Here is a 14,945-nt window from a genome sequence, read left to right on the forward strand (position 1 = left end):
CCCCTCTTTTTCTTTCCCAACTCCCTCTGCACAAGGTCACGGTCGACTGAAAGATCCCTCAGGCTGTCCTCAGCCCCCGGTGGGCCTGTCATCCATGGAGTCAAGTTTAATAGCCTTTGTGGGTCCAAGTGTCCCAGGCCCTCCCCCGAGGTCTGGATGGGACCAAGCAAGGTAGAGATGGCAGCGGCAGGGGAGGGAGGAAGAGACTCCTCTCCAACGAGACAGGGGACTGCACCACCCCATCCCAGCTTTGGCATGTTATGTGCCGGGAATGAGAAACCCAGCGTTGCTATGGAAACTGCCATCCCCTGCTCCTTCTGTCATTCTCTGTGAGCAGTTCCTGTGTGTAAGGTAGACGTGCAGGGGCACCTCTGCTGCACAGGGCATTGGAATGCAGGAGGACTCTCTCTGGGGGTGGGGATGCAGGGTGGATGGGAGCTGGGAGAGGGGCCCCTGGTGGTCCTACTCCGAGGAGGGGCTTCAGGGCCCCTGACTTGAGGGCAGTCTGAGGGGCCACCATGGTGCTCAGGTTGCTTCCCTGGAGCAAGCCTGGTAATGGTCATTCAGATTCAAAAGACAAAGAGTTTGCAAAGTACAGTCAGATGGGCTGTTTGGAAAGAGCTTGGGCCCTGCAGTTCCTGAGATTCAGGCCTGAATACCAGCACTGCTGGCTTCCCCAAGCTTCCATTTCTCCATATCTAGAAGTACAACATCATAAGTGGTCACATGGGATTGTGACTGTGTCCCTGTCCCCTGCCTGGCGGCTACTTCAAAGACAACATCCAGTTAAAGGGGGTCCCTTCTTCGCCCTTCCCCATCTTACCTGATTCCACTCAGGTAGGCAGTATGAGCCCACTTTACAGATGAGAAGATTGAGGCCTAGACAAGAAAGAAGGGGCTCACAGTCCAGAGTTGGGGCAGGGCTGGGGAATGAACCAGGAGACTTGCACTCTCCCCACTTCCCAGCAGCCCCTCTCCCTCTTGGCACTGCTGTCTGGAGCCGGCCTTAATTGCCAGGCACAGTGACCCTCAGCACTCCCTCCCTCTGAGCCATGTTCTAAGCCCCAATGCCTCTTGATGCTGTCATGGGCGGCCAGGCCTGGGACAGAAACACCTCTTTTTTTGGCTTTTAATATTAAAATAGAATCAAGTGCTGTGCCTTCTCTGTGGGAAATGGAAAATGAGGCAGGGGAGAAAAACAACCCTTCAGGCCCCAACCTCAACACCCTCACCAGTACCCCTCTCAGCTTCCAGAAAGGAAAAAGTTCCTTCCAGGTGATTTGTTAGCTCTTTCTGGGGCAGAAGAAGGTGGAAAACTAATTTTAACTTCTCAGGGATTTTTTTTTTAGCTTTTTTTTTTTTGCAGTATGCGGGCCTCTCACTGTTGTGGCCTCTCCCATTGCGGAGCACAGGCTCCGGACGCGCAGGCTCAGCGGCCACGGCTCACGGGCCCAGCCGCTCCACGGCATGTGGGATCCTCCCGGACCGGGGCACGAACCCGTGTCCCCTGCATCAGCAGGCGGACTCTCAACCACTGCGCCACCAGGGAAGCCTTTAGTTTTTATATTTTGCAGACCAGGGGTAGGACATCAGGTGCCCCCTGCGTCCACTGAGCTGGAGGAAGAATTGAAGCAGGTGGTAATTTTGCCTTCACCAGCCAGGTCCTGCAAATCTCAGTGGGCGGAGATGCCAGGAAGGTCAAGGTCTGCTGCTCCCTCTCCCCCAAAATCTCCTGCTCCTCCCTCCCCCAAATCCAAGGAAAGTGTCACCCTGAGAGTTAGGAGACTGAAGCCAGATGTGTGAATCTGTGAAACCTGGATTTGCTGTGTGGCCTTGGGCAAGTCACTTTCCCTCTCTGGGCTTCAGTGACCTCATCGGTCACAGGGGGACAATAATTCCTGTCTTGCCGCTTCCCAGGGTGGCTATGAAGGCTCAAAGCAATGCTGGGCTGATTTCTTGGCCCCAGTATTTAGAGGGACATAGTAAAACTGGTGAGGGTCCCACAAGGAGTCATCAGAATGGGGCAGGGATCCCCTAGTCCACCCACTGGAGTGGGAGAACCAAGAGATCAGGCTCTATCTTGTGCTCAGCCCAGTGCCTGGTACATGGAGGGTCGTTAATGCAAATTTATGAAGGAGAAATCAATGAGGGTTCCCACTGGGAATGGGGACAAAGGTTAGCCTGGAGAAGAGGTGGATGGGAAATTGGCTAATTGATCTCCAAGCAGCAGAATGGCTGTGACAAGGCACAAAGAAGAGATGGTTAGAGACAGGTCCTGGGGACAATGGGCAGACTCTATAACCAGGGGACAGATTTCAATTCCACACGAGGGCCATGGGGTAGGGGTAGGGGAAGTGAGCTTGCATTAAGCATTTGCAGTGTGTCTGGGTTCTGAAGAGAAACAGCTGAGTTTTATGAAGTCCTTGCTGAGAGGCTGTAAAGGTTAGGGTAAGGACCCAGTGTCTGGAGCCAGACAGCCTGGGTTTGAATCTTGGCTTTGTCACTAACCAGCTGTGTGGTCCTGGGAGAGTTACTTCTCATCTCTGAGTCTCAGTTTCCTCATCTGTAAACTAGGGATAATAATGTTATCCAACTCAGGAGTAGCTGTAAGGATTACAGCGTATGTACACATAGACGTACATACATCAACCCCAGAACAAAGCCTGGTGAATAGTAAGTGTTTAGTAATTGTTGTGTGAGTGTTGGCCAGTATCATTACTTTCCCTTGGTCCCAACCTACTTGGTTTCATTTAATTTTCACAATGATCCTATGAGAGGTGCTGTTATCATCCTCGTTTTCCAGATGGAGAAACTGAGGTCCATGTAGATTCAGCAATGTGCCTGAGGTCATCTATCTTGAAAGTGACAGTACAAGAACTTGAGCCCAGCTCTGCCCACTTGGAAGCCTGCATTCCTAATCACTGCAGTGCTCCTATCATCTCCCCGAGGGGGGAACCCCGCCATGCCCCCATTTCCAAGCCCAGGAGGCAGAGGCCCAGGAAGAGCAAGGTCACGACTCAAGGTCTCAGAGCCGACCAGAGGCAGAGCTCACGTTTGGCTCCAAAGCCCATAGGCTTGCTTTCCACTGTGCGCACCTTCTAACCACGGGTGCCATCGAGCCCCCTGGGGAAGAGCAAGTCCCTGCCTGTTGCTCAGCCAGCATAGGGAGGATGCCCTGATATGAGCCCTCTCGGAGGATGCTGGGGTTCAAGACAGCACATCTGCTCTTTCGCAGGTCTCAGGGTGGATGATCACGTGAGATGACGGACGTCAAAGCTCTCCAGAAGGTGGCAATGCAACACACGTGAGAGAGGTGAGAAAGCATGCAGGCATTGCTCTTGCTGTCACTGCCAGCCGGGGCCAGAGGAGGCCAGTGTCCCGTTGATGGGGGAGCAGAGGGCATCCCACAAATGGTCCAGGTAATCCCCACCCCCAGCCTTGTCTCCCTCTGTCTTTGTCTGTGTTTCTGTCCTACCCCCATCCCTCTGTCTCCCATTCTCCTTCCCTCCCTCTCAAGAAAGTGAATCATGCCCACTCACCGGCAATGCTCAATCAAGATGAGTAATTAATCCTCCATCTTCCTTATCTGGTCCTCTCACATTTGGTTACTCTTGGCTGAAGCATATTCAAAGACATGTGATACCCAGAGTAAGTTCCAGAGTGTAGCCGAATTCCTCTGCATGAAAATGTGTAGCATTCTAAAGGTCACGTTATAAAAGCAATGACTGGATCAGTGCAACGCCACGTCAGCTGGATTGCCTTGTCAACGTAAGAAACAGGGGCAAAAATAGATAATCTGAGTTATTTACTCGTCCGTGTCAGGCATAAGCTATTTATCTTTTCTGGAATTGAGTTAAAACAGCTCCCAAGGCATTTTAGACAACGATCCTCATATAAAGGATGGAATAAGAGATAATAATAGGAAGTTGTGCTGGCTTGAGGGTTTCTTAAATAGAGTGTTGATGAACTGGAGGAGTCTGGAGATATCCGGCTTTCCTCCAGACAAATAATACATCTATTCATTCTTTCTTTTTTCTTTCTTCCATTCATTTGGAATCGAGCGTTTACTCTATTCTAGGCCCTGAGAATACAAAGGAGACGGAGATAGACACTGACAAGCAATGGGGACACGTCCCTGTCCTTCTGGAACTCTGGGTCCAGGGGAGGACAAGACGGGTAAACAGGCTGTTAGGATGGAATGTGCAGAACGCTTTGACGGGGCCACGTGAGGACCACAGGGGCCTGTGGAGGGGCCCGTGTGCTGGCACCGGGCGAAGCACTGGGGTCGTGGACACTGCCCCAGACAGGCTTAGGGTCAAAGTGACTGACGGCACATGGGGTTCAGCTGACCAAACCCAGCCCTGTGGATGCAGCCCTTGGAGTGGCCCGGAACCAGATGGGAAGGGAGACCGTTTGGGGAGTGGATGGCAAAGCCGCGGAGGTGGGCATGCGCAGAATTTTTAAGGAGCTGTAAGAATGCTGGGGTGGCTCTAGTAGAAGTTCGTTTAGGGGAGCAGCCGGAGAAGGGGTTGCTGAGGATGTAAAGGGTGGGGAGCCTCGGGGGGCTCATGCAGCTCCCAGCTCAGAGCAGCAGTCTGCTGGGCTTTGCGTGGATCACTGCAGAGGCTGGTTCCAGCTTGGGAAACGTAAGCCTGACCAGGTGGGAGGCTCGCCCCTGCTCGCCATCTGTTGAAGAAGGGTCACATAAGTGCCACCTGGCTTCCTGGGGGAAGATAGCATCTGGGAGGCAGAGAGCGTTCCTCTGGGGGAAGATGCTTGATTGGGCCCAATCATGATTTATTCAGTAGCAACAGACACCTGCAGCCTGGGGCCAGTGCTGGCCTTGGTCGTTCTCCAGGACTCATTCTGGGTGCACATACCTGTCTCTTTGGATGACCATGGCATGGGGGTTGGGAGACAGAGGCCAGCCCAGAGGGAGCAGCCTCCCCTATCTTTAGCTGGCTGGGGGTCGGACGGGGGGAAGAGGATGTGTCCAGCTCACCTGATGGTGAACACTGCCTGCTCCAAGGGTCCCCGTTCCAGTTCTGTCCGCTGGGAGTTCTTCTAGGCTCACCACGAGATTCACCGTTCCTAGTAATCCCAGTAACACCTCCTAGTAATCCCAGATGGAACTCACTGCCGTCAACACCATGCAGACCCTTCTCATGTCATATGTGTATGCTCGTGTCCACATGTGTGTGCATACATGCACACGCTGTGTGCTTTGCAGGTGTGCCGTGTTTTCATAAGTCCAAACTAGCATTATGTTAACATAGACTGAGTAATGGTAAATCGTCACTGATTAAAAACTAGCTAGCATTTGCAGGCCACTCTACTTTTCCAGAACCTGCTTGCATCTATATTTTCCTTGTTGGTCTCACCATAATCCTGAACAGGACTGGGTTTCGTCGCCTGAACCCCATGTGCCATCAGTCACTTTGACACTAAGCCTGTCTGGGGCAGTGTCCACAACCCCAGTGCTTCGCCCGGTGCCAGCACACGGGCCCCTCCACAGGCCCCTGTGGTCCTCACGTGCCCCCATCAAAGCGTTCTGCACACTCCATCCTAACGGCCTGTTTACCCATCTTGTCCTCCCCTGGACCCAGAGTTCCAGAAGGACAGGGACTTATCCCCGTTGCCCATCAGTAGAGAGGGCAGGTAGTAAGTGGCCCAGAGAAAGTTTACCCAGCTACTTAATGACTGAACAGGGAGAAGCTGAACCTGCTTGACCCCATGGTCACAGTGTAGCTTGAAGAGACAAAGGTGTCTCGTCATCTGCCCTTAGAGGCATGACGTGTACTTCTCCAGCCCATCCTAGCAGCTTTTAACACTGCTAATTTAATGATCATTTTGTCTAAAAAATTTGTTTAAAAAATTTGTTTTTATTCAACTAATGGTTTAATAGTAACCTGGAACCTCAGTAGCTGGTCAGTGTTAAGATTAGCCACCCAAGGTTGGTATTAGCCAAAGTTTGAATTTTCACCGTGCACACCAAAACCTAATGCTGTTTCCCTACTATGTCCCACCCTCCTGAGATATGTGGCCATGAAGGCTGAGGCTGGTCACAGCCAGGCATCTCCCCAGCCCACCTTTCCCTAATGAAGATAAACTTTTTAAAAAAAAAAAAAACAGATCCTAAGCTAAGCACTTTGCAGGCATGATCTCAATGAATCGTGACAACAAACCTATAAAGTAGGCAACAGTATTATTTCCATTTTGCAGATGAGGGAACTGAGGTTCAGAGAGGCCCAGCGATGTATTTCCAGTTACACAGGCCGGGAGTGCGGGTGCTGAGAGCCACACCCAGGCTTTCTCTCCCCTGAATCTGGGAGAGTAACAACTAGGCTCTATTGCCTTCCTCTCCTCCAGCTTCTCTGCCATGGCGGGGCTCCTCCTTCAATGCCAGGACCCCAGGTGGGAGGATCATGGACTTGAGAAGTGGACTGGGAACCGGGGTGGGGGGCGAGCTCCGGCTTACAGTTGGGGCCACCCAAGGCCAGGGCAACCGGGCGATTAACCTACATTAGGCTCCCTCATCACTGCTCCCTCCAGCTCCTGCTACAGTCCCTAATTATGAACTAACAGTGGTTCCCAAGTGGATGGAGGGAGGGAGGAATGGGTGGCAGAGCAAGCTTCCAGATGGCCCTTCTGGCGAGCGTGGGCTTCATCTGGTCTTTATGTAAGAGTTGCTCTGCTTCCCAGATTGCCTTCAAGGCAGACGTTGAAACACTTGTTTTGTGTTTATGATACAGAGGAAGAAATTAAAAAGCCCCCAGGGGAAAATGAGGAAGAAAAAAACCAGGAGTGATTCTGGGGGCTTGTCAGGCAAGAGAGAGAGAGAAACCAGGTCTGGGACCAGTTTCAAGATTACAGCAAGCAGGTGGCTTCCCTGGGCTTGGGCGGTGAGGTCAGGATTCCACGGTCACGAGTGGGGAGGAGGGTGAGCCTCCTTCTGGTGACACAACAGGACCAGAAACCGCCGATGACGGAGGGCCTGCTGTGTGCTGAGCACTGAACTAGCCTTGAGGTACTCTCTCGAATTCTCTCAGCATCCTCACTTTACAGATGGGGAAACCGAGGCTTGGGGAAGCTCAGTGACTTGGCCAGCGTCAGGTTGTCTGACAGTTAGACTGCTTGAAGCTCTCCCATCCAGAACCTCAAGCAGCTCACCCATTCAACCCCACCTCCTGTCGCAACCTCCGCAGACAACCCAGCTTCGCTGCACAAGCCTCTCCTCCCTAGACGTCCTGGCATCACGGCTTCTAAACCAGACGTCCTCCTGTGTCTGACCTTCTGTTGCCCTTAGAACTGTTCCTAGGCTCCCAGAATCTGTGGCAAGAGGCCTCAACGGCCATCACTCCAAGTCACCATTGGGCTTTTAGACTCTCTAAGGCATCGCCACCTCTGCCTGAAAAGGGAGTGAGCCCACTGCCCGGCTGCGCGGAGTGGGAGGCTGGGCCTTTCTCCTGACGAGCTGCACCGAGGTTTCTCTTTTCTTGTCTACACCCTTCAAGGCAAGCACAGCTGGGCCCCTCGGTTGGCAAAAGCACCATGTGGGAGATTGCCAGGGTATACAATCACCATCTCTTTTTACAGCAGAAGCTAAGGCCCGGAATGGTGGGGGAGGGAGGATGTCCAAGGTCACACTGCGAGTTGGGGACTGAACTAGAACTAGAATCAGGCCCGATTCGTAGCCCAGTGGCCCCCTGCCTTAGCCCAGCCTCAGGTCTTACTCCTCCAGGCAGATTTACATGCTCCCAGGCACTTGCGCAGACCTCCATGAAAGCTCTAGTGTCCCAACCTGTTTGGCAGTCTGTTTTCACAATGGACTTGGGAATTCAGAGGCCAGGGGCTTCTTGCACAGGGACTGGCCCACAGAGGGCACCAGCAAATGTTGGAGAAAGGTGGGGGGAGGGAGGGAGGATAGAAGAGGGGAAATGGGGGAGCCACAGGGGAAGGCAGGGGGCCGCCACTGTAAGGGTTCCCCCGAGACAGCCTGTCATCAGGGTGGAGGCAGAAAGGACACTTTCCTGGCCACCTTTGAGCGGGAAGTTGTCTGACTGTGGCTTCGTAATAATCGTGGCAATACTCGGAGTCCACAGATATAGTCTGCTTTATATAATTCCAAGTGCTTCTTGCATTTGATTCTCTTGACCAAGTAGGCAGGAGCTTGTATTACCCCAATTTTGTAGAGGAGGGAACTGACGATCAACAAGGTCCCGCTGTTAACCAGAGACAACACACACCTTCCGGTGTGCAGCCCGGGGTTGCTTCTGCCAGGACATACGCTGCTCACCATTCGTTCATTCTTCACTTCACTTCTTCACTTACTCCTTCACGTGCTCCTGAGCTTCCTTGCTTTTCCATGGATGCACCGTGTGCGTGCCTGCCTCGGAGCATCTGTACTTGCCATTCCCTCTGCTTGGAACGTGCTTCCCACAGAGGTTCCCCTGGTTTGCCCCCCTTGCCTCATTCTGCAGAAATGCACCTCCCTGAGCACCTGTCCACAGTAGCTTCTTATCACCCTGTCACACACCCGGCCCGTGTCCATTTTCTGAAGAGCACTAATCACTATGTGGCCTTTTATTATATCATGTATTTATTATAGTTACTACTTTATATCCTATGTTATAACTATTATTATCCCCCTCTTCACTCTACAGCGTCAGCTCCTTGATAGCAGTGTTTTGCCTGTCTGGTTTCCCATTCTATACCCAGCAGGTAGACCAGTGTCTTGACGCACAGTAGAGGCTTAAATATATTTGTATTTACTGAATGGATGAGCACCTATTACGTGCCAGACCCTGCTCTGCATATTGAGAATCCACACACGATTAATGTCTCCCTGCTCTTAGGGAACTCACAGTAGAGAAACAAAAGTGGGTCCCCGGGGGCTTCCCTGGTGGCGCAGTGGTTGAGAGTCCGTCTGCCGATGCAGGGGACACGGGTTCGTGCCCCGGTCCGGGAAGATCCCACATGCCACGGAGCGGCTGGGCCCATGAGCCATGGCCGCTGAGCCTGCGCGTCTGGAGCCTGTGCTCCACAATGGGAGAGGCCACAACAGTGAGAGGCCCGCGTACCGAGGGAAAAAAAAAAAAAAAGTGGGTCCCCAGGACGGAATGGTGGGCCAGTGTAGGCTCCCAAGTAATGGTTCTCTTAGTCATTGTGGCAGAGCCTACTGGATGACTCTCCAGTGTCAGTTCTCTCTTTTTTCCTTAATAACAGAATCCCAAATTCAGCGGGACACAAGGTCATTCAGGGTAAAGGTCACCCTTCCCAGCCTCCCTTGCAAGCCTGGTGTAGCCATATGACTCAGTTCTGGCCAGTTTTCAGAAAATATCCTTAGAGAAAAGGGGGTATGCCCTTCTTCACCCCTTCCTCTGCTTATGAGATTGTGAAGTGATGGCTAGCCTTGAGTCACCATTTTGGACCTTGAGGATGAGGTCATATCCCAGGGATGGTGGAGTAGAAAGCTGGAAGCAGCCTGGATCTCTGGCTCTGTAGAACAGCCCCCTCACCTCCAGAATTCATTTGCCTGAGCAAGAAATAAACTCTCTGGTTTAACTCTCTTTTATTTTGGATTTTCTGTAGTTTATAGTTAAATAATCCTAATCTTAATGATACAGCCTTGGATGGAAAGAGGGAAAAGTAGGATAAAATGTCTAGGAGACTTGCTTTTCCACACAGAGTAAGATGGCTCCATGGCCTATCAAAGAGGCAGAAGTTGTAGCTGTAATGTGTCTGGATCTAGGCTGTGGAATGCGATAGAACCTATTGGCCTCGCAGGTAAATTGACTATGGTGGCAGTCATTGGATCTCCACTCATTCCTTTACCTTTTCATTCATTTATTCAACCATCCCACCATTCTCTCATGAAGTCCATTCACTCATCTATTCATCCAATAAAACATTCTACAAAGCAGGGACCCCCAGGCTGGGGTGTGAGTATGAACTGGGCAGGGAAACACTTTGTAATCGAAGCTTCTCCTGGGGGCTAGCGGCAGACCCATCTCTGAGCGCCAGGCCTCGGCCCCAGTTGATGGCACGTCTGAGAAGTGATCACATTCCGGATTGCAGGAGCGTGCAGTTCCTGGGAGAAGGGCACAGGACCCTCCAGTTTCCCGGGTTGTCCCTCATTCTTCCTGTGGCCGGGCAGGGTGTTCTCCCACCTCCTCCCCTATAAGAGAGCAAGGAGAAATTCTCTTCAAGCACACCTGCATACTCATTATGTCATGGAAGGTGACTGATGTTAGCAAGAGAAGGGTTCACATGCCCTGTAGCCTCTGAAAAGTCCGTAAGACATAAAGCCTCTGCTTAGAACACAATGCTAAGAATATTCTAGAAGACAGCCAGAAACTCATAGGCCTTGTATATTTTCTCCGAAATTGAGCCAGGATCCCAGGGGAGGGGGGGGGGGGTTAAAAAAGATCACAGGACTTGCTGGGGCGGGGTGAGTAGGGAAAAGGAACTGAGAGGCAGAAGGGACACACAGGCGCTCTTCCGAGGCATCCTTGATATGAAACAAAGTGACTTGGTGGGAAAAATAAGGATTCACTGGATGTTCATGGTTGGCTCAGAATAAGTCAGTTTTCTTTCTGGTGTTTGATGTGCCTGTGCATCCTTGCAGATACTGTGGTCAGAACTGAGGGTTAGAAGACAAAAAGCAAATGGATCCATTTCTGTTGTCTTTTGTTATATCACAGACCATCCCAAAATTTGGGGCTTAAAATAACAACGGTTTTATGATTTCTTATGCTTCTCTGGTAGGCCGGAAGGGCTCCTATTTCACATGGACTAGACAAGAGAAGTACTGGGTACTGACCAAGAGTGGAAATAGACTGGACACACATGCAGATGCATTCAGCTTGTGGCTGGAAGGTTCTAGAAGGGCATGTCACATGGCCTCTCATCCTCCACATGGCCTTTCTCACCACCTGGTCTCTCCTTCCCCTATGACAGCCTAGATTTCCTTACTACGTGGTGGCTGGATTCTGAGAGAGTGAAAGCAGAAGCTTCCTGGCCTCTTGGGTCCCAGCCTGGAAGTGGCACGGTGTCACTTCTGCCACATTCTATTGGTCAAAGCAAGTCCACAGCCACACAGTGCCTCAGACTCCAGTGGGAAGGTAATAAACTCCACCTCTCCGTGGGAAGAATTGTGAGTGGCCATATTTATAGACAAACTTCTGCGAGGAGTTGATAGGGATCGTGGAACCCAGATGGAAAATAAGATGTGAATTACACAAATCTGGATTATGCACGGCTTTAGAGAAGCACATTTGGTGCATAGAGCGAGACTCACCTTCCAACTGCATGGGCCTGGAGCTGGGGTTCTGCACAGCTGACTTGGCCTGTCTTCCACTACCCTGCTTTCCTCTTCTTCAAACAACCCATCGGCTGGAGATCACTAAAGGAAAGAGAAATACACCAAGGCCACGGTCATTAGCATCCCGGAACACTGGGTTCTATTTCTGGCATATCCGAGGTAGTTGGCAAACCTCTACCCCCTGCCTCCCGGCTCAGCACTCAGAGGTAATGAGCCCACTGTATTACGTGGCATTAGCAGAAGTGCTGAGTACCAACCAGGAGAGGAAATAGACTCCCCGCTCTCCACGAGGATCCGCCTGCACCTGGGGCTTGGGGCTCAGCTCTGGGCTCAGGGGAAGGCAACTCACATTGATTGAGTGCCTACTGTGTGCCAAGTGCCGCTCGGCATGTCTGGCCCCTGCTTTTCTCCTGAGCCTCATCTTGTGCTATTTTCCCTTTCCTGTCTTTCCTGCCAATCTGGGTGTGTTTCTGTTCCTCCAGTGGGCCACTCTTTCTCTTCCTTTGCGTGTCCTGTTCCCTCTGCTTGAAACACTCTTTCTCTGGTCAACTCCAACGCATTCCTCAAATCACAGGCTCTCTCCCTTCTCTGCTAGACTGTAGACTCCCAGACCAGTGTTCTCTGAGTGTTTGTTGAATGACTGAATGATGGTATGAGTGAGTCCTCACAACAGCCCATTCGACAGATGAAGCAACCGAGGCAGTTGCCATCAAGCAGAGAACTAGTTCATCCAAGGCCAAGATAAGGTGAGAGGCGGGGCCAGGATTTGAATCCAAGATTGTTTGGTGGCCAAGCTTGTGCCCTTTCTACAACACCTGGCTCATAAGGGTGAATGAAAGGTGGACAATGGTGATGGAAATTGTGCTGGTGGAAGAAGCAAGAGCGAAGGCACTTCTCCGCCTCATCACTCCCAGGGAGTAATGCCAGAGACGGAGGGGAACCTGGGGCCAGGCTGCAAAGTTGCACCGTGTTTGGCTGAGTCTCTGTGTCTGGTCTCCCTCAACCTCTCTTGGATTGAGGGTTTACAGGCACTTCTCTGTAGACAAGAGGTCCTAGGCCAGCGGCTCAGCTGGCTGTCTGAATCCAGAGGGCCATGCTAACTCCCAGGGTCCTCGGCACCCCCCGGTTAACGGGGCCCAGGGCAGATTCCAGGTCAGAATCAGGATGCGTTACCCCAGAGGAGCAGTCAGAATGCCGCACTGGGGGGAACTTCCTATGGCAGAGAGAGCACTGGCTTCGGAGTCCCAGACAGTCTCAGGGTCCCAGCTGCACCAATTAGAGCTGAATGACCTTGGCCCAGTTACTTCACCTCTCGGAGCCTCAGTCTCCTTGTCCAGAAAATGGGGATAACAAGGGTTGTTGAGGAAGTTAAAGGAGTTAATTGTGTAGCATGATTAGGACAGGGCCTGTCTCCCCAGCTTGAGCCTGGTGTAAGGGAAGCAGTTGATAAATGTTAGGTTGGAAGGCCTATTGTTCTTCCATTGCCATTTAACCTCTTCTGCCTCAGTTTCTCTTCCGTGTCATGTTTTGTTCTGCATGTTTCCTGGGGCTGTGGGATGATCAGATGTGATAGAGGATGGAGAAGACATCTGTGGAGTCCCGGCCAAAGGACAAGGCTAAGGGAAGTTGGGCTGCCCTTCCGCCTCCATCCGGATCACACCAAGTCAAGGCCAAGGGGCCCAATAAACATCTGGAGAGAAGCAGAAGTTCCATGAGCTTGGGAGGTGATGACGATGATGATGTTGGGTGGATGGGTGGATAGACGAGAGGGCTTGTTATAGCATGTTTAGGCCAAGCCTTAAGAAGGCAATAGGAGGGCTTCCCTGGTGGCGCAGTGGTTGAGAGTCCGCCTGCCGTTGCAGGGGACACGGGTTCATGCCCCGGTCTGGGAAGATCCCACACGCTGCGGAGCGGCTGGGCCCGTGAGCCATGGCCACTGAGCCTGCGCGTCCGGAGCCTGTGCTCCGCAACAGGAGAGGCCACAGCAGGGAGAGGCCCGCGTACCGCAAAAAAAAAAAAAAAAAAAGAAGGCAATAGATCAAAGGACTAGTTATTCAAAGACCTAGATATTTTACAATCCAGGCTCTGCCTCTTACTAGTCAAATGAGTTTGGGCAAGTCACTGCACATCTCTGAGCTTCAGTTCTGTCAGCTGTAAAATGGGAACAAAAACCCTTCCCTGCTTACTTCACTGGGAGCATGCGTGGAGGCCATGGCCACGATCATTTTCACACACGCAAGCAGCTGTGTTTACTGCTGCTGTTGCAGCTGAGGGCACATCCCACCCACAGGCCGCCACTGCCATGAAGCAGACTTAGTGCCAGGGCAAGATCTGTTACTTCCTTTCCCAGGTGTCTTTAAGCCAGTTGAGTCCCTCCCAGCCTCAGTTTCCTCATTTACCAATGAGGATCCTAGTGCCACCCCCACAGAGGGTTGTGGCCTGGCTAAAATGGGTTCTTGTAGTTACAGGAATCAACCCAGTGCCTGCGAGGAGGAGGGGCTGCATGAATGGTCCTTGCTATGATTAAAGCCTCTGGTTCACTCTTGTTGTTTCTTTTCTGGCCACACCCTCAGCTTGGCCTGGCCTGGTATAATGACCACACCCTCCTGGTCATCACTGGTCCCTGCAAAACTGTCACAAGGGGCTGCCCTGTATGGTTGTACAGGTTGCTCACTGCTCAAGGGCACTCAGGTAAGGAAATTCAGCTTGTGCTTTTCTCTTCCAAAGCGTAAGCCTCAGAGAGGAGCTGCCTCTGCCTAGAGGAGGTGCCTTTTTCTAATTCTCATAAAAACTGCGTATGCTAGAAGGCACCTGAGTCACCTTGCAGTGGGATTCATTCAGCTTAGAAATGTGGAATCAGATGCGGCTTCAGAGAGGATCTGACCCAATATTCCTGCTGCAAAGAAGAGAAAACTGACCACTATTCATTCAGTCATTCATTTATTGAACTTTTACTGGGCACCTACTATGTGACAAGTAACATCTCAGCTCAGAAGGAGGCAGAAGTGATCAGATGAGGGGAAGGGCACAGGGTGTGGCTGCTTCAACTGTGCTCCTGTAGACCTTTGGCCCGGGGAGCACCCGCTATGTCCTTATCCCTCCACCTCCAGGGGTGTTTGGAAGGGTCCTGGTGTGGTGCCAGTTTACTCCAACTAGGAGTTCTCTGCACTGGCTAGCACCCGACCCTGTGCCCCTGATCCAGCCAGCCTCGTGCAGCTGGTGACCCACTGTCCTCTGCCGAAGGCTCAAGGCTGATTCTGATGCCCGGACCTGCTGGGACCGGAGACCCAATTAGGGGCTGCGTGGCCCTGGATGGTACATTCAAGCAGGAAAGAGCCCTGTGCTAGGAGTCAGTTCCTGGGCTCTGGATCTAGCCTGTCATTAACATGTGTTGAACTTGGTGAAGCCACAAACCATCTCTTTGCAAAATAAGGAGGCTGAGCCGCATGACATATAAGGTTTTGCCAACTCTGATCTTCTGGTCAGTGGTTCTCAAACTTTGGCATTGGAATTACTGAAAGGGCTGGTTAAAACCCTCCCTAGAGCTTCAGACTCAGAGGGTCTGGGGTGGGGTCAGTATTTCTCACAAGTCCTAGATGCTGTGATGCTGCTGGTCCAGGGA

The sequence above is a fragment of the Monodon monoceros genome, unplaced genomic scaffold, assembly GCF_005190385.1.
Source record: "Monodon monoceros isolate NGI ecotype Baffin Bay Population unplaced genomic scaffold, NGI_Narwhal_1 Super_Scaffold_6, whole genome shotgun sequence".
NCBI classification, from domain to species: domain Eukaryota; kingdom Metazoa; phylum Chordata; class Mammalia; order Artiodactyla; family Monodontidae; genus Monodon; species Monodon monoceros.